Below are 19,743 nucleotides of genomic sequence, written 5' to 3'. Positions count from 1 at the left end.
AGCAGGAGCCCGTTTCGGACCGCCGCTGGACCCCAGGGTACTTTAAGGCATTTGGGGGGGGATTTAATTTAAAGGGTCGGGGGTGGGTTTTAGGGGGATTTAGTGTGCCGGTTTTCCTGCCCTCCCCCTTCCCCCGATTTAGCTATGGACCGCCGCTGGATCCCAGGGTAATTTAAGGCATTTGGGGGTGGGGGATTTAATTTAAAGGGTCGGGGGTGGGTTTTAGGGGGTTTTAGTGTGCCGGTTCACGATTTTAACGATTTTCACGATATTCTAAACACCCAAACGGCAACGATACGATTCCCTCCCCCTCCCAGCCAAAATCGATCGTTAAGACGATCGAGGACACGATTCACATCTCTACTGTTTGTAACCTATGATAAGTCTGCAAGCCTTTGCCTTTAAGAGAAGCTCCCCCGCCTCCACTTTCTCTCACCATCGGGAGAGCTTGAATCCCACTCAATCTAACTTAAGTTTTCCTGGGTGCCTTATAGGTTCCAAGGACTGCCCTTCATGCTCCCCCTGTGTCACATAGTTCTTAGGCTCGCTGCCATTGGACTCTGCCCCCTGCCTCCAGCTTGTGGAGGCGTTTCCTTTAGCAGCTCTCGACGAGAGTTCAGTTTTGCTCCATGCTTGCCTCAGAGTAGCAGCGCTCTGTGATACCCACTGAAACGGATCGGATTTTACCTTCCCTTTATCGCCTCCTTCTAAGGACTAAATCAGCCTCAGATTCCTCTTACCTTCCCACTCTTGCAACATAAGAAACTCCATTCTCCCTTCTCCTACTTCATCTCCAGTTACCAAAGATACTTGCCTGGGGTTCGCATTTGAAATGCAACAATTGTAAGTAGAATTTACCTGTACAATAAATAATTTCAGACTTACAGAATCTTTGTCTTGAGGACTGATTGGAGGGAAAGTTTAGCTGCTTGGATAATAAAACAATGGTTAAAATTAGTTAATGGGCCTGAAGGCGGACATTCAAACGAGATTTAAAAGCAACCTCAAAAAGGTGGGGTTTTAGAGCTGAGAAGCATGGGCTACAAGCAAGATGAAGCTGACCTCTATCTTTACTTTGGACACAAAAATGGAACATAAGAACATAAGATATGTCATACTGGGTCAGACCAAAGTTCCATCAGGCCCAGTATCCTGTTCCAACATTGGCCAATCCAAGTCATAAGTACCTGGCAAGTACCCAAACATTAAATAAATCTCAAGCTACCATTGCTTATTAATTAATAGCAATTTATGAATTTTGCCTCTAGGAACTTATCCAAACCTTTTTTAAACCCAGTTAAACCAACTGCCATAACCACATCCTCTGGCAATGAATTTCAGAGTTTAACTATGCACTGAGGGCCGGATTTTAAAAAGTACACGCGGGCGTAGATTTGTGTGTGCAACCTGGCGTGCACAAATCTACGTCCGATTTTACAATATGCGCGAGCAGCCGCGCGCATGCTATAAAATCCGGGGTCGGCCCGCACAAGGGAGTGCACACTTATGCACCTTGCGCACACCAAGCCCTAGGGGAACCCTGATGGCTTTCCCCGATCCCTCTGAGGCCACTCTGAAATCGGAGTGGCCTCGGAGGGAACTTTCCTTCTGCCCCCCACCTTCTCCTCCCTTCCCCTACCTAACCCACCACCCAGCCCTATCTAACCCCCCCCCCCCCCCGACTTTTCTTCAATAAGTTGCGCCTGCCTCTGGGCAGGCATAGTTGCATGTGCTGGCCAAGTGCCGGTGCGCAATTCCCCGGCATGGCCGCTGTGCCGGAGGCCTCGGTCCCTCCCCCGGACTGCCCCGCCCTGCCCACTCACCGCCCCATTTTTCAAGCCCTGGGACGTACACGCGTCCTGGGGCTTGCGTGCGTTGCCGGGCCTATGCAAAATAGGCTCGGCGCGCGCAGGAGCGGATTTTCGCGGTTACTTGCATAATATACGCGTGTAACCCTTTTAAAATCCGCCCCTGAGTGAAAAAGAATTTTCTTTGATTTGTTTTAAATGAGCTACTTGCTAACTTCCTGGAGTGCCCCCTGGTCCTTCTATTATCTGGGAGAGTAAATAACCGATTTATATTAACTTGTTCAAGTCCTTTCATGATTTTCTAGACCTCTATCATATCCCCCCTCAGTCGTCTCTTCTCCAAATTGAATAACCCTAACTTCCTTAGCCTTTCCTCATAGGGCAGCCATTCCATGCATCCATGATGGACGCACATTTTGTATCATGTAGATGACCTGATTGTATGCTATGAAATGAATGACAACAATTCAGAGATCAAAAACTTTTTAAATATAGAAGTGGAAGTAAAATTGCTAGGAAATATGTTACTATCTAAGGGACTGAGATACAAAACGATAAAGATGGATGTTACCTGTTGAACCAAAGACAAAAGATGAAAGATATTGTAGATTTTCTAGGTCTATCTGAAGCCAACCAAACTAACATTCTCATGGAAACAGACTATCAAAAAGGAGGTAGATATCAAAAAAGACTTACCAATAATAATCATTACAGGACAGCACTTGGGAAACTTCTCTATATGTCAACAGTATCCAGACCCAACATAGCCAATGCTGTGAGTTTACTTAGCAGAAGGGTGACAAATCCAACTCAGGAGGCCTGGACAGCAGTAAAAAGGCTGGGAAGATACCTGAAAGAGACAATGAACTTTAAAACTGAAGTTACCAGCACCCAGAATTCAGACCTGTCGGGGTATGTGGATGCAGATTGGGAAGTAGACAGCATACATAGAAAATCAACAATAGGATGTGTTTTCTTTCATAAAGCTGCAGCTATCATGTGATTGAATATGAAGCAGACAGTTGTAGCTTTCTCTTCCATAGAGAGAGAGTACTGTGCTGCCCAGTAAGCTGTCGGAGAACTTGCATGGCTGTACAACTTATTCTCGGACTTTGGGATCGACCAACTGACCCCAATACAGCTTTTTGAAGACAACCAAGGATGTATCGAGATGGCAGAAACAAAACAAATTAGGCCAAACATGAAACATGTGGATATGAAAATAGACTGTGCGAGGGATCTGTGTGAAAAGGGACTGTGGTCAAGCAAAAATACTGCCCCACAGAGAACATGGTGGCAGATATATTAACTACCCCTCTGTCTAGGGATCATTTTCTGGCCATGCATGACTAATTAGGATTAGAGTGATAATAGATAGCAAATGCGCAGAATTGCTGAGTGCTGAGAAGGGGACTGTTGGGAACATCAACTCGTAAAAGAGAGGGGAAGGTTCTTATATACGTTTGTGTGTATTGAACTAATGCACAGCTATGTAAAATAAGATCATGTTAAAATATTTCCCTCTTTCTCTGTTTAGCACTTACTGTTTGAGGTTGCACAAGGGAGTTGAACTAATGTCACAAGACACGCCTTGCTTCTCTGTCTCTCACTTACTCTTTGCTGCTTTCAGGTTTCACGTCTGATCTGCCCTATGCCTCTGCTGCAGCTTCTGAAGAGAGTAGGGATTATTGTTTTGCATAGGTGTTTTGTTTCTCAAATAAATACTAAACTATTTAGTGGAACTTATTATTACGTGACCTTGGAGTCTTTGTGGACAATGCCCTGAAATCTTTTTAAAAGGTACACGTGGGCGTAGATATGTGTGCGCAACCCGGCGTGCACAAATCTACGTCTGATTTTTAGGGATGTGAATCGTTTTTGAACGATTAAAATTATCGTCAGATAATTTTAAAATCGTCCAAAATCGTTAGAGTGCAGATACAAAACAAATGCCCCCGATTTATCGTCAGGGGCATTTGTATTGTATCGTTAAATAGGGTGCGGGAAAACCGGCACACCAAAAAAACCCTAAAACCCACCCCGAACCTTTAAAAGAAATCCCCCACCCTCCCGAACCCCCCCCCCAAATGTTTTAAATTACCTGGGGTCCAGTGGGGGGGTCCCGACGCGATCTCCCTCTCTCTCTCTCTGGCCACAGCTGCGTTGAGAAATGGCGCCGGTGGCCCTTTGCCCTTATCATGTGACAAGGCAAAGGTAGCGCCGGCGCCATTTTGTTTCCTGGCTCCCGACGTCACGCCTGCTGGAGATCGCCCCCGGACCCCCGCTGGACCCCCAGGGACATTTGGCCAGCTTGGGGGGGGGCCTCCTGACCCCCACAAGACTTGCCAAAAGTCCAGCGGGGGTCCGGGAGCGACCTCCTGCACGTTGGCCGTATTGCCAATCTTCAAAATGGCGCCGGCGCTACCTTTGCCCTCACTATGTCATACCGTCGCCCATATGACATAGTGAGGGCAAAGGTAGCGCCGGCGCCATTTCTCAACGCAGCTGTGGCCAGAGAGAGAGAGGGAGATTGCGTCGGGAACCCCCAATGGACCCCAGGTAATTTAAAACATTTTGAGGGGGTTCGGGAGGGTGGGGGATTTCTTTTAAAGGTTCGGGGTGGGTTTTAGGGGTTTTTTTGTTGTGCCGGTTTTCCCGCCCTCCCCCGATTTACGATTTTTAACGATTTTTTAAAACAAAAAAACCCGACGATAAGATTTCCCTCCCCCCCCAGCCATAATCGATCGTTAAGACGATCGATCACACGATTCACACCTCTACTGATTTTACAATATGCGCGAGCAGCCGCGCGCATGTTATAAAATCCGGGGTTGGCGCGCACAAGGGGGTGCACACTTGTGCACCTTGCGTGCGCCGAGCCCTAGGGGATCCCCAATGGCTTTCCCTGTTCCCTCTGAGCCCACTCTGAAATCGGAGCGGCCTCGGAGGGAACTTTCCTTCCACCCCTCCCACCTTCCCCTACTTAACCCACCACCCAGCCCTATCTAAACCACCCCCCTCCCCGACCTTTGTTTTATGAGCTACTTGCTAAAACGTCAAACAGAATGTTAGAAGTTGTTTGGAAAAGAATAGAGAGCAAACCTGAGAATATCTTGTATCATATCATATCATAATGCCTCTGCACTTTCAGCATTGTATTCAGGTCTGGTGGCCCCATCTCAAAAAAGACATAGCGGACGTAGAAAAGATACAGAGAAGGGCAACAAAATGATATAGGGGATAGAAAAGCTATGGAGTATGGAGAGAGGCTAAACAGATTAGGGCTCTTTAACTTGGAAAAGAGATGACTGAGAGGCAACATGATTGAGATTTATAAAATCATGAGTGGGATGCAACGGGTAAATAGGGAATGGCTGTTTACCTTTTCAAATAACACTAGGACTCTGGGGACACTCCATGAAGCTAGCAATTGGCAGATTTAAAACAAATCATAGGAAGTATTTTCCAGTCTGTGCACAATCCAGCTGTGGAATCTGTTGCTGGAGGACGGGGTCTGGGGTGTTGAACCCCACTATGTTAGTTGGCTTGACAAGTTCCTGAAGGAAAAGTCCATAAACAGTTATTAGGCAGGTGGACTTGGAAAAGCCAGCACTTATCCCTGGGAATGAGAAACAAGAAATAGATCAACTGCTGGGGATCTGCCGGGTACTTGCAAGCTAGATTGGCCTCTGTTGGAGCCAGGATGTTGTACTCTATGGAATTTGTTCTGACCCAACACGGCACTTCTTATGTTCCAATGAGAATAAATAGGAGCTCTGTGTCTGTACAAGATTTCAGAATCAAATAATATCTATCCTTCAGTGGGAGAGGGGAAATGGAATGGAAACATTTGCAGACCTTAGAGTTATAAATCATATAAAAAGACAAGCATTATTTAGTGGAAAAGAAATTCTTAAAAAAGAGGAAACGGGATGACAATAGACTCAGGAGTAACCTAAGGAAATGTTCCTTCTCAGAAAAAGGGTGATGAATTTGAAGAACTGTCTCACAGTGGGGGTGACAGAGAAGAAAAGTAAAATTAGAATTCAGGGAAGCCTGGGTTAAGCAGGAAGGCTCTGCTAGTTATGGGAGTGTACGGGTAATGCCACCCCATCTCCAGGCGCTGACCTAACACTGGGGCTGGCTCCTTTTCCATTGTCTCTTTCCCCAGGGCCTGGGGTTCGTTGCTGGTGAGGCAAAGGAATTCCTCCTTCACTGTCCCGAGTGGCAGGGCTGGTACTCTGACTTGTTTCCCTGGAGAGGGCTGTATATATATATCTTTTAACTCTATGAATGCTATAGGTGCCAGTAACACGCAGGAGGCCCAGATTTGGGTGTCCCAAAAGTAAACTTTACTGAGGGACGGTAACTTTTAAACAAGCGCGGGTTTGTCAGCCCACGTCTAGGGACACGGCCATTTTATAGCATACGTACGTATGTGCCGTATTATAAAATAGCCTGATTGTGCGCAGTTCTAAGTGGATGCGTGCCTACGTATGCGGAAGTGAGGGATTTTAAAAGACACGCGTGCTGACGTCATTACTAGTTTTCCCAGTTCGCCCAGGTAAGGGATAGGATTTCCAAACCCCCTTAGTTTACTAGCCTTCCATTTCCCCTGTTAGCTCCTACCTTTAAAACCCAGCCGATTTATCTGTCTATCTTTATTTCATAATTAACACGTCCTCCATAGCAGAAGTAAAGTTACGCGGCAGGGGATCCCGGCGCGTGCCTCTACGTGTAAGTATTTACATGCAAATTTGAAGCTGAAACCCAGGAACACCCATGCCCCGCCCACACCCTGCCCACGCTCCGCCCCTTTTCAGAACTTTTTATTTGTGTGCGTGGCGGGAAATACACGCGTACGCGGGGGCCTTTTTAAAATCCGCTCGCCAAGTACCGGCCCCACATATTTGCAAATCTCCCAGTTTTGGAGCGCACCGGACTTTTAAAATTCACCCTAAAGTGAATAAGATAAGTAATTGGCACAGTTCAACCAGTTGTCAGCACCACAGATAATCTTTACTGTTTACAGACCTTTCACTATCTCTTAGTACCAGGGCAAGGGAAAACACTCACCCTCCAGGGCATAGATAATTGAGTTCCCAAATGGGTCCGGGAATCCTTGTTTGGGCAGGAAAAAACCCCACCCAAGTATGTAAAAACTGGTAACACAAACTCTGCACCGAAAGTCCCAATTTCCTCTCTCCTCAGGGTGAAGACTCCAAATAGGGGTCCTCTGATGTAATTCAATATTGGTCTTATTCACAGTTTTCCAAATGTCTCTCTCATTTTGCAAAATCCCTAGAAGGGAGGAATCCCCACAGGAACACACAGCTCTCAGATGTTCCTCCTCCAGGACAAGGGGGTGGGGCAGCACAACTCTCCCTCCTAGATCTCCTAACCAAAAAGTCTTTTTCTCAAAACAGAGTCCAAAACACTAGAAGCTCCTTGCAGTGGGTCACCACCATTCCTCTCTCTTCCAGGAGGGTGCAGATGGGCAGATCTTCCCAGTCTTGCCCCCCCCCCCAAGGAAAGGTTTCCTGTGACCCCTCTCCAGGCAACACCAAGGGGGTCTCACAAGGCTTCTTCCAAAGAAAAATCAGCAAAAGTCCCAAAACAACCCTCGCATCAAGCCCAGTCATCCAGTAAGTGGACTGGAAGGGCAGCTTTTTTACCTTTCTCAGAGACACCAGGCAGGGTTTGCCTGAGCCCTCCAAGAGGCCCAAAATCCAATGAAGGAAAAACTTCTACCACTTCCAACTACTTCCACAACTCAAATGCACTGCCTCCAAAGCTCTCAGGAGAGAGATGCGTTTATTTCCTCACAAGGGGGATGGTCATTCCAGCTTGCCCTGATTTCCGAATCTGTAAGAACATAAGAAATTGCCCTGCTGGGTCAGACCAAGGGTGCATCAAGTCCAACATCCTGTTTCCAACAGAGGCCAAACCAGGCCACAAGAACCTGGCAATTATCCAAACACTAAGAAGATCCCGTGCTACTGATGCAATTAATAGCAGTGGCTATTCCCTAAGTAAACTTGATTAATAGCCGTTAATGGACTTCTCCTCCAAGAACTTATCCAAACTGCTTTAGCTCAGTGCTTCTCAACCTTTTTTCTATCAGAACTCACCTGACACATGGTTCTCACATGCGTGACACACTGAACAAATGACTGTCACAGGGCTAAATGTAAACATATGCTGTGCATCTACAGGAACTGCCCTGACCCCCCCAACAATGGGTGCAGAGCAGAACTAGGACAATCCCCGTACAATCCACCATAGAAAAAAGATGTTTCTGGTGTCATCTCATTAGCAGCAATATAAACTCTCTCTCCTACTAGGTACAATAGCCCTCCTTATAAAAAGACAGTAATTTACCACTAATGCATGTCCTATTGAGAAAACACAACAAATAAGATTTATACCTTGGTCACACATATAGAATAAACCTTCACCAAGTACAGAAAGGCCACAAATTAAAATATGGAGACAGAAACTGGAATGGAAAGTCAAAACAGTCACTCTGCATGCAGTGCAAACCTGGAGAAATGGAAACAAATATAGCATCTAACATAGTCCCAGGATCTGCAATAATGCACAAAAAGTTATACCTGCATTATGGAATGCATGCAAACAGTAACAACCCTACTTATGAAATAGCAATACTATAAAATATTAAACCAGGCCCTAAACACCAGTACACCTCCTATTAGGAAAATAGAACAAGACAAGCTGCTATAGATTCCCACACAGAAACTAAAAGCTTGCAGAATAACCTTACCTGGGTCACACACGCAGAATATAATCAAATCCTTACCAAATACAAGTTAAAGTTTTTGTTTTTCCATTGTTCCACTGCATACACTCTGGCTTCTTCCTGCTTCCAGTTCAATTTTTGACTCCAGATTTCTATTTATACATTCCTCAAGAAACTAGAATAATAAATATAAGAAATGTTTCAAAACAACTGATAAACAGAATAACTTGCAATCATTAAAAACTTACAAAATGATTATAAATTCTCCAAACCCCAATAAAATATTTCAATCAGCAGATAAATCACATAATACCCAATAAGTAAAATGCCAGTCAATCAAGAAAGATAAACTTAAAGAGCCACCTTTACTTACCCTCTCCAGCAACTCTCCTACTCCTTTCCCTTGCAGGCCAATATCACACACCAGAAGAAGCAATGGCTGCTGAAGCTCTGTCCTCACAGTCCTCTTCCTTAGGGCTCACAACTAGCCTGTCTCACCCACACACAATTTCTGTCTCTCACACACCAGTCATCTCCCCAACTAGTCTCTCTATCTTTCACACATACGAGTCATCTCTCCGACCAGTGTCTCTCTCTCTCTCGTGCACACGTACCAGTCACTTCCCTGACCAGTCTCTTTCTCTCACAAACACCAGTCACCTCCTCTTTCTCTCACAAACACCAGTCACCTCCCTGACCAGTCTCTTATTCTGTCATACACAAAAGTCACCTCCCTAATCAGTCTCACTCTCTCACACATGCCCGTTCTCTTTTACTTACACACATAGTCTCAATCACACACATTTTGTCACACACTTACACACATGCTAGCTCACTCTCTCTGTCTCACTCACTCCACCCCAGCACACATGGCAGCTATAGCAAGAGGCATCTTGGATCTGCACTGGGTGACTAAGAAGGGCAGCCAGTGTGCTGCTATTAAAGCAGAGTCGTGACAGGCTAGGAGCTGCAGCAGAAGTGACTCCCCCATCCCACAGTGGTAAATAGCCTGCACTCAGCTGTTTTCCTGTTCTGCGATCATTGCGTTGCAGAGCAGAGGGGCAGTCAGCTGAGAATGTGGCCACGGGCATTTCCTGCCTTGCGGCTGTTGGGGAAATCTGGTGATTAGCTGCCCTGGGTCTGCAGCGGTGAAGGACTGCCTCAGAAAGGAGACAGAAGTGCTCCTGCGATCGCAGGAGGTGGAGGGAGCCTTGGGACACTTTATCTCTGCAGCGGCGGCAGCAACATGGCCCATTCCTTTTCCCACGTGGCCACTGAACATCACTTCCTCTTCTGGGCTGCAGGGGAGGGAAGAAGAAAGGGCCGTGTTGCTACTGCTGCCTGCCATGAACACTGCTGCCGTTCCCCTCCAGGCTTGAATGTGCTGAAAGCCCGGGCAAGAACGGCAGCAGTGTTCATCGAAAAATTGTATGCATCTCGCTGGGATGGAGGAGAGGGAGGGAAGAGCCGCGGGAGGCCAGGAAGTGCGTAAAGGTGTGTCAGATATCCCTGAGATCGTTCTCTGCCATCTTGTGTTTCTGTGTTCTAAAGTTTGTTTCTCTAGTTAACTTATAAAGTGCTCATCTTAGTGTTACCTCCTAGATAGCTAAGTTTTTAATATAATGTTACTATGCCAGTCTGAATTTGAGGTTAAAGTCAATTAGTTGAACAATCTACACATGCATAAACACACACACTCACCCCTTCTTTTAGTAATTAGAGGTTTTTGAACTTTGTATGCCTCATAAATCATTGTATTACAGGGAATTGGGAGAGGCAGGTTAATAAAGAAATAGGTTTCTTTATTGGGGGTGATTTTGAGCAAAGATTCTCAGGGCCCTCTTATAAATCTGGGCTTCAGGGTAACCGGTCATATTAAGCTGGTTAGTATGAAGAAGCTTGAAGTTGTATTTCTTGCAAACAGAATTTCAAGGACGTTGAGCCTACTGCTGACACCCATCCCATCATAATAATCTATGCTGGACCCTAAAATGGAGCCCATGCTCGAGCCCAGAAGAAGGTTAGAGCAGGACCTCACAAGAGCCAGCTAGGTTTTCAGGATATCCACAATGAATATGCCTCAGATAAATCTACATATATTGGAGGCCCGGTAAATGCAAACATATCTCATGTGCTCTATTGTAAATGTCATGAAACTCAAATAGGCTGTGGGGGTACCAGGTCAAGTTTAGGAAGCCTTGGGTTAATGTATAGCCAGATGTGCAGGAGCATAGTTTAACAAAACACTAGCATAGCGATGGCAAGGTTCACTGCGAAAGGTATTTACCGTGAAAAGTACGTAATAGAACTCCATGTAATAGCACCATACAACCACAAGACAGCAGTTCAATGCACTATAGACCAGGGATTCTCAATTCCAGGCCTTGAGCGCTTCCAACCAGGCCTGGTTTTCAGGATCTCCATAAAGAATATTCATTAGATATATTTGCAGCATATGCTTTTCCAAGAACTGGGTTCATTTTCATATTTTGGTGTCTCTGAACACAGCAGATCTGTTGGTGGCCCTTTCCAATACTGGAGTTGAGAACTTCTGGTATGGACAATCCTTTGACAGCAGAGACAGCCACGTTTATAACAATATGACAATATTGTGTGAATTCTCTGCACTAATATCACTGTATACTGACAGATACTTTATAGTATACACTAGCTGATTTGTGGTCATTTATACTGAAATGTGTCTTCAGAACAGAGCATTTGTGATTCTCCAGTTTTGTTTGAATGCCTTTACACATCTTACTGAATCTCAAAATGTAAGTTCAAGGCAGAAGGCTGGAGTGCTGTCCTTGAAGAGACATTACCAATGAATTCCACATGCAGGCCGAGGGACAATTATTGTACAGAAGATGAACTTTCTCTTACGGCTGAGAGAGCCCGATGAATGGTTCAGTTTGTTGAAATATTTACAGCCCATTTTTTAGATTATTGTATGGAGGCATGCAGCCAATGATTGGGACAAGTTCCCGTTACACCTTCACATATTAATTGCTCATTCAGATCACATCAGTTTCAGAAAACAGATTTTGGGATCCAGAACATCTCTGACCACTACGTGCCATGCAACTCATTGTTGTACTGCAGTCGTTCACTTGTGTTCTGCTGATGAGACACACATATGGTAGGTACCAAAATTATTATTAATCATCTCATACACCATGTTGTAGGCTTTAGCCAATGTGAAGCCTCCACCATCTTACATGTATGATCCTCTTATTACTGGAAGAATATTTTATGTACAAAACAGTAACAAAAGGTTTTTAAAATTGCAAAACAATGTCTTTTTGTGATCTATTTCTATTTACCTCATAAGACTGTACTTTGAATGTCCTATTTTATGTAAAATCTCTTCTTATAAATGCATAATTTTTAATTATGTGTGTGGAGAGGTTGTGACCAGGAAAAGGGAGTGTGCAAGGCTATATGGTTTGCCAGTAGTACATAATAAATACCCTTGCACCAGCCCTGTATGGTAAGCAGAGGCACATAAGGGAAATATCCAAGGGATGACAAAGTGCTATGTTGGAGGAAACCTCATAAAAGCTTTTCATAGTTTCCTTTATTTGCTTCATGATAATATTTTGAATGAATAGCAAAAAAGTTAATTTTGAAAATGGAACGCTTACCATAACTCTCTGTGTGGGGTATAGGCTCTGGTGCTTGCCCATGGCTATCACTAAAGCAGGGTGGCCAACTCCAGTCCTTGAGACCTACAAACAAATCAGGTTTTCAGTGCTGCTTCCATTGTATGCAAATCTACAGTATCTCAATCATATTAACTGGGTTCCTTATTATCGGCATAATGCAGGATGTATTTAGAGTGTTAAGTAAGCAAGTAGTTTTATGTTGTCAATTAAATGCGTTTTGATATCATGTATGCTATTTTATAATCTGCTGAGAAAGGTGGATCGGAGGAATATAAATTGTTATAATAATAATAATAATAATAAATATTGATTGTGAATATCCTGAAAACCTGGCCTGATTGTGACTCTCCAGGACTGGAGGTGGCCATCTCTCCTCTAAAGAAAGTTGATGATACCATTCAAAACTTGATACTCCTGTTAGCGAAAGAAAGCTACTACACAAGGTTACTAGAGAAAAACCAGAAAGAATGTCAAAAATAGTGAAAAAAAAAATTTGTAAAACTTTCATGGTACATGGCAACCCCCCCCCCCCCCCCCAAAAAAAAGTGAAACTTACTGAAACCATCTGTGTATATGGATTTTCAGAGAAATCCTCAAAGTTTCTGAGAATCCAAAAGAAAAGTGCAAAGCTTCACATTTTCTGTTACTGCTGCTTTTGTCCTAATGCCATTTTGCAAACATGCTCCAAGCCTTGATGTTAGTTTCTTGTTGGATGAAAAATGGGAAGGCCAAATGCAGTCACTGTCCAGCTAACTTTGGAGGTATAGTCAATAGTGCAGCCACTTTTGGAAGTTTTGGGGATTTTGAACCAGTTACCTGATAGAAGAGAAACCCCCGGTATCTTGAAGGCCTGGGTCCTTGATCTTTTACCTTTGGAACCAGTCTATAGCAGAGGTTGGAGTTTGTGAGAATAGTGGAGGTTTCGGAGTAAAGCCGCACTATTAAATATAGTCGGCTATCTTAAACTTAGCTGGCTAACCTTATTACAGCTCTTTGGCTCGACCAGACTTAGCTGGCTTACTTTGAATATTGAAGTTAGTCAGATAACCTAGCCAGCTAACAATTCCTCCCAGTTTCACCCCTGGAACACTCCTAACTTAGCCAGATAACTACTTAGCCAGATAACTTATTAGCCAGCTAAAATTTAGCTGGACAAGTGCTCAGTCTTCATTTAGCTGGTTAACTTCTGCTTTTGCATATGGACCTCTTGATTTTTTACTATTGTGACACTTGGGACTCAAGCCAGGCCTTGCTCTGAGATGATATTGGTGCATTAAATTTGTGTGCTCTTTCATTCCTTTAGAGCAGCGCTTCTCAACCGGTGTGTCGCGACACACTAGTGTGTTGCCAAGCACCGGCTGGTGTGTCGCGTGCTCCCGGTCTCTCCTGCTGCTCTTCCTTCCCTGCTGCCGTTGCCGCCGGGCTATCAGCACGTTCAAACCCAGTGGGAACGGCAGTGGCGCTAGAAGAAGCTGTGGCACCCGTGGCTGGTCTTTTTTTCTTCCCGCGCCCCCCCCCCCACCCCCGTGACCCGGAACAGGAAGTGATATGCAGTGCGCGGGAAGGAGAAAGACCGTGCCGCGTGATAAAGTAGCAGCGGCAGCTGCAGCATCAGCCCCCGAGCAATTGAAGCAGCCGGTAATCGAGAAAGGAGACAGCAGCATGAGCCTCCCGCAGCCGATGGGATTCTTCTTTCTTGGCCTGCGGGGGCTGGAGGAGGAGGCTGCTGCAGCTACCATTCGTGCTCGGGGGGGGGGGGGGGGAAGGAAGTGAATGAGAGAAAGAGAGAGAAGCAGCCAGCCAGCCTGTGTGTGATTGAGAGAAACTGGTCAGAGAGCTGATGTGTGTATATATGTGAGAGACAATGAAAGTGACTGCTCGAGGAGATGACTGATGTGTATGTGAGCGTGTGAGACAGTCAGGGATGTGACTGATGTGTGTGTGTGTGTGTGTGTGAGAAAAAAAGCATGGAAGTGAGAAATGTGGGTATGTGAGAAAGCATGGGAGTAAGAAGCCTGGTGTTGTGGGGGTGTGTGTGAAAAAGCATGGGAGTGAGAAGCCTGATTATGTGAGAGAGAGCATGGGAGTGGGAAGCCTGTGAGTATGCATGCATGAGAGAGAGACTGGTTGGTAAGGTGACTGTGTGTGTGAGAGAAAGAGACTGGTGTGGGTGAATGTGAGAGAATGTGATTCAGGGAATGAGAAGCCTGTGCAGTGGAGAGCGAGCATGGAAATGACAGAGAGACTGGTGTGTGTGTATGTGTGTGTAACAGAGAGAAAGTGATTATGGGAATGAGAAGCCTGTGCATGTGACGAGAGTGAGCATGGGAGTGAGAAACCTGGGTGTGTGTGAGACAGCATGGGAGGGAGAAGCCTGTATATATAAGAAAGAACATGGAAATGGGAAGCCTGTGTGTGTATGCATGAGAGAGATCAGGTGACTTTTGTGTGTTTGTGTGTGAGGAGAGAGAGAAAGAAAGTGATTATGGGAATGAGAAGCCTGTGCATGTGAAGAGTGAGCATGGGAGTGAGAAGCCTGTATATCTGAAAGAGAACATGGGAGTGGGAAGCCTGTATGTGTGTGTATGCATGAGAAAGATCAGGTGACTGGTGTGTGTTTGTGTGTGTGTGTGTGTGTGAGAGAGAGAGAGAGAAAGTGATTATGGGAATGAGAAACCTGTGCATGTGAAGAGTGAGCATGGGAGTGAGAAACCTGGCTGTGTGTGAGACACAGCATGGGAGTGAGAAGCCTGTATATCTGAAAGAGAACATGGGAGTGGGAAGCCCGTGTGTGTGTATGCATGAGAGAGATCAGGTGACTGGTGTGTGTTTGTGTGTGTCTGTGAGAGAAAGAAAGTGATTATGGGAATGAGAAGCCTATGCATATGGAGAGAACAAGCATGGGAGTGAGAGACTGATGAGTGTGTGTGTGTGTGTGTGTGAGACAGAGAAAGTGATTATGAGAGTGAGAAGCCCGTATATGTAAGTAGAACACGGGAGTGGCAAGCCTGTGTGTGTGTATGGCATGAGAGAAACTGTTCAGGAAGGTGACTGGTGTGTGTGTCAAAGACTGGGAGATGATTGGTGTGTGAGAGACAGAAACGGTCATGGGGGCATGACTGGTATGGTGTGTGTGTGAGAGACATGGGACTAAGGAAGAGGACCATAAGCATAGAGCTTAGCCTCTACTGCTGCTTCTGCTGTGTGCTACAGCCTGCATGGAAGAGGAGTAGGAGAGCTGCTGGAGGGGGTAAGTAAAGGTGGCTTTTTAAGTTTATTTTTCTTGATTGACTGCCATTTTAATTATTTAATATTATGTGATGTGTCTGCTTTTTTTGAAATATTTTATTGGTGTTTGGATAATTTTTAATAGTTTTTATGAGGTTTTAATTGTTGGATGTTATTCTGTTCATAGCTGTTTTGAAACATTTATTCTGCTTATTAGTATAGTTTTACAATTATTTCTGTGTGGGGATCTATAGCTGCTTGCTAGTTCTGTTTTCCTAATAAGAGGTGTATTAGTTTTTAGGGCCTGATTTAATATTTGTAGTGTTGCCTTTTCATAGATAGGGTTGCTCCTGTTTGAGTGTATTCCATAATACAGGTGTGTGCAGATTAGTTTATGTGCATTACTACAGATCCTGGGAGTATGTTAGGTCGGTTCTGTGTCTGTTACTGAGATGAGATATTTTACCAGCATGTAAGCGTTTTATCAGTCTTATTTGTTGTGTTTTCTCAAGAGGACATGCATTGGTGGTAAACTGCTGTCTTTTCATAAGTAGGGCTATTGAGCCTGGAAGTAGAAGGAGTTTGAGTTGCTGTTACTGCGATGACACCAGAACCAGAATATCTTTTTTGTAGGGTGAGTTGTATGGGGAATGTCATAATTCTGCTTTACATCCATTATTGTGGGTCAGGGGGGTTCCCGTGGATGAAAACTGTACTTTTACATCTAGCCCCGTGACGATCATGGGTCAGTGTGTCACACATGTGAGAGCCATCTGTCAGGTGTGTCCCGAGAGAAAAAAGGTTGAGAACCACTGCTTTAGAGAAACAATACAAGAAGTATTGTGTGATCCAAGCTCATAGAGATCATATTAACTTTTTAGCTTTGATGGTCAATCCAGGCTTTGATATTCAATGTCATCTGTTTATCCAGCTCCATGATGATCATTTAGGTAAGAACTACAATTTGCATTTGGAGAAATTTACTTTTTGGCCAAATGCAAGTCCCTCCTCCTCTCTCTTGGAAGAATAATCAGCAACAATGGCAGGGTCTGTGACAGACTCTACATGCCAAAGTACTGTTGCAGTCATGGACCCTGAGGCCAAGGGGGAGTTGGCGCTACCTGCAGGGCCCCACCATTGGCAGGCAGAGCTGACTGAAGCAGAGGCCCACCTGGAGTGTCACCAATACCAGCCTCATCCCCTTTAGGTTGAGCCCTTGGGTGCCAAGACTGGCTGGTCTTAGGCACGGGTCATGTGGAGGTGAAGATCCTTTGCATAGAAGAGGTCACAGGCCAACACAGAGAAAGCGGAGTCAGGGTAAGCAGTGGTCGAGACAGGTAGCAGGCAAGTGGAGTCAGGTTCAGGATGAAGTCAGAAACAGGTGGAGTTCACTCGGTGTTGTGGTTCAGGCAGAGTTCTGGGCAGGCAGACTTCAATCATAAATGAAGATCAGGCAGTGGTCAGGCGCAGGTGGAGGTTAACCAGCATCAAGGTCCAATCCGAGGTCAAGCCAGAAGACCGATCTGATGGTACAAGGGACCACAAGAGCCAAGTGAGACACTGGAGGCAGATGAGGGAAGACTGACCACGAAGATAAGAATTCAGAAGACAAACCAGACAGCCAAGGAACTAGGGACAGAACACAGGAAGACACACAGCGGAATCAGGAACCAGGAAGCAAGGATCAGAAACCAGGAATGCAGAGGCAAAGCACTTCTCCAATGGAATCGACCTATTGCCAAGGCATTGAAGGGATGTCCAGGAGGACCTTAAATACTAAGTAGGCTATGATATCATCAGGAGATGCCTCTGCCAGATTTCCACTGCTGCCCCTTAAATTGTTGGCAGTCGGCGCATGAGTGCCCTAAGGGCAGCGGGGCCAGAAATAGCGGCGTCCTGCCACAAGTGCTGCATGGCGCACTGTCAGGCCATGACACAACCGGCTGCTGCATCGAGAGGAAGAGGCCAGTTCTGGGTCACTGGAGGGCACTGTGGGCAGAGATAATAGCGTTGGTCCTTGAGACGGACCCATGGGCCACTGAATGCAGCAAGTTCCAGACGTAGCTGACCATGCAGGACAACATCAGGAGTTTCAGAGAACGAAAGACAATCCCTGACTGGGATTGCTAGCCCAAATCCTCGAGTAGGGAGTTAAGTTAGCCCTGAAGCTCACCCATATTGTACCCTTCAAGGACAGGGCTATCCATCCTGTCTACAGGATAGTTCAGGTGAGCAGGAATGCACTTTGGACAACCTAGTGAAGAGAGAAAAAGTACTGGCCAGAACTTGGCAAAAATATAGGGATAAAGTGGTGTATCTTCCCTGCAGGTAATCACTAAGATATACCACAAATGCTTTAGCTTTTCTTCCTCTCCCCTTGGCATTCCAATTGGAAGTTGGAAGGAATGAAGAATACAAGGAAGCAGACTGCTGGGCTGCAGGGGTAAGAACAAGTCGCTAAGCTGTATATCTCAACCCTAAACGAATAACTCATTACTGGAATTGGCAAAGAGTTATCCACAGAGACAGAGCCCTCAGCCTGCTTGAAACAGCTGAAAGTGAGAGCGAATCTCCCAGGGAAGAAATCCAGAAACCCTCCACCAAGAGACAGGAAGCCAGGGTGCTGCAAGTGCAAACCCCCTGTAGAACGAGGGTTTCTTCACTGGCCTGGAAATCCGAAGGGTACCAGGGCAGGGTCAGTGTGATCAAGGAACAGAATGCCCACCAATCTGGCTTATGTATTACTACTTCAGCCATGATTACATGCACTTCCCCCAAGGAAGCACGCAGTCCAGTAAATGGAATAGCCTTTGCATGAACCAGGACTCCACTGTCTGCAGACAGGGTTATCCCAAAAAATGAGGAAGTATAGCTTGCAAGCCACTGCAACCAAAGAGAAGCACCTCTGTTGTGGGGTCTCTCGTCCCCCAACTCCCTCAGCAAACACCAAATGCCTCAAATGTGAAAGCACCCTAATAAAGTTATAAACATAGTATCAGGAAAAAGGGTGCAAATGTCTTCCTTGTTATAGAGTTTGTCCGGTACCCGATTGAAAAGACATATGCCACCTATTAGGCTATGTCTGAACTCAAACCGAGTACCAATTTTAATTTTTATAGGGTTTTTTTTCCAAATGCAATTTAAAAAAGGCAAAGATATTTTTAAGCCTTAGTCCAATTTATAATATAATGGAAGCCCCAAACTAAATCCAAAAGAGTTTTTGAAATCCTTTTTCGAATCTGTATTGCTGACAGCTAGGGAAACATCTAACACAGCTTATGGCTTAAAAGATAGCTGAGAAATGGTGTATGAATTCCCTACTAAAGACGACTTCCTGCGCTCGACGCTGGCCACGTTTCGACAAGGATGTCTGCTTCGGGGGCCTGAGAGAATCATTGCCTAGAAGAAGTCTTGGCACCTTCCAGCCCACCCGGCCCCCTATAGTCTACCCCCCTGAAACCCCCCCAATCGCTCCCCCCTGTCTCTCCCCTGCCTCACCACCCTGAATCCACCCGAGCCTCACCCGTCAACCCACCCATACCCCCACCCTCCCTCCCCTTACCCTTTCCCTATACCCCCGCCACCCTCCCACCGTGCTCCACTGTAACCCAGTTAAAACTTACAACCTATATGTCGAAATCAAGACTCCGTTATTACCTGCTGTAACTGCTGTAAATAAGCTAATACTTTATATATATGTGTTTAATTGTTTAATAAGTTATCTATATAATCCACCATAACTGCTGTAATTAAGCTTTAATATATATCATTATATAATCTATTTATTCCTCATTAACCGCTGTAAAAAATCAACCTTGTTCTAACCTCATTAAGCAACCTATCCTGTAAATACTGATATGTTCCTTGTACCTTTCTCAGCTGCTGTCTTTCCTCCTTTACCTCTCTCCCCCCTCTTCCCCCCCCCTCTTTTCGCTCCTGCTCCACTCCCCCACTCCCTGTTTTTTGTAATTTCCTCCTTTCTCAAGTTTATTGTAAACCGGCGTGATGTGCTTGTAAACCGGCGTGATGTGCTTGCACGAACACCGGTATATTAAAAGCTGTTAAATAAATAAAATAAATAAAATAAAGGCAAAGTACATTCTCTCTTCGGTTCTTTTCAGGTGTCAAAACTGGTTAAACTGAAAACAGGATGCAAGTCAGCATCAGTATCCAAATCTTTCAGACCAGCAGCAGCAGTGCAAACTGTCTGCCACTGTCGAGACCAGAACTTCCTCTCTGGCCCTGCTGGATCCCGCAGTAAGGGCTTCTCCTTTCACCTTTC

The 19,743-nt window shown here is 45.3% G+C and overlaps 1 protein-coding gene across 5 annotated transcripts in view; it reads left to right on the top strand.

Moving 5' to 3' along the window:
- LOC115089624 (phospholipase B1, membrane-associated-like) overlaps positions 1 to 19,743 on the top strand; it is a 284,201-nt gene that overhangs the window by 18,973 nt on the left and 245,485 nt on the right. For 3 of the 5 annotated variants that reach the window (XM_029597719.1, XM_029597715.1, XM_029597716.1), the window contains exon 2: positions 11,587 to 11,707. The exons of 1 other annotated variant lie outside the window; for it this stretch is intronic. The gene's annotated coding sequence lies outside the window, so the exon portion shown is untranslated. The remainder of the gene's footprint in view (positions 1 to 11,586; positions 11,708 to 19,743) is intronic. One more of the 5 variants, XM_029597717.1, reaches the window with a different exon arrangement.

The sequence above is a fragment of the Rhinatrema bivittatum genome, chromosome 4, assembly GCF_901001135.1.
Source record: "Rhinatrema bivittatum chromosome 4, aRhiBiv1.1, whole genome shotgun sequence".
Lineage (NCBI taxonomy): Eukaryota > Metazoa > Chordata > Amphibia > Gymnophiona > Rhinatrematidae > Rhinatrema > Rhinatrema bivittatum.
The sequence above is the reverse complement of the archived record's forward strand: the minus strand, read 5'-3'. Positions and strand labels throughout refer to the sequence as shown.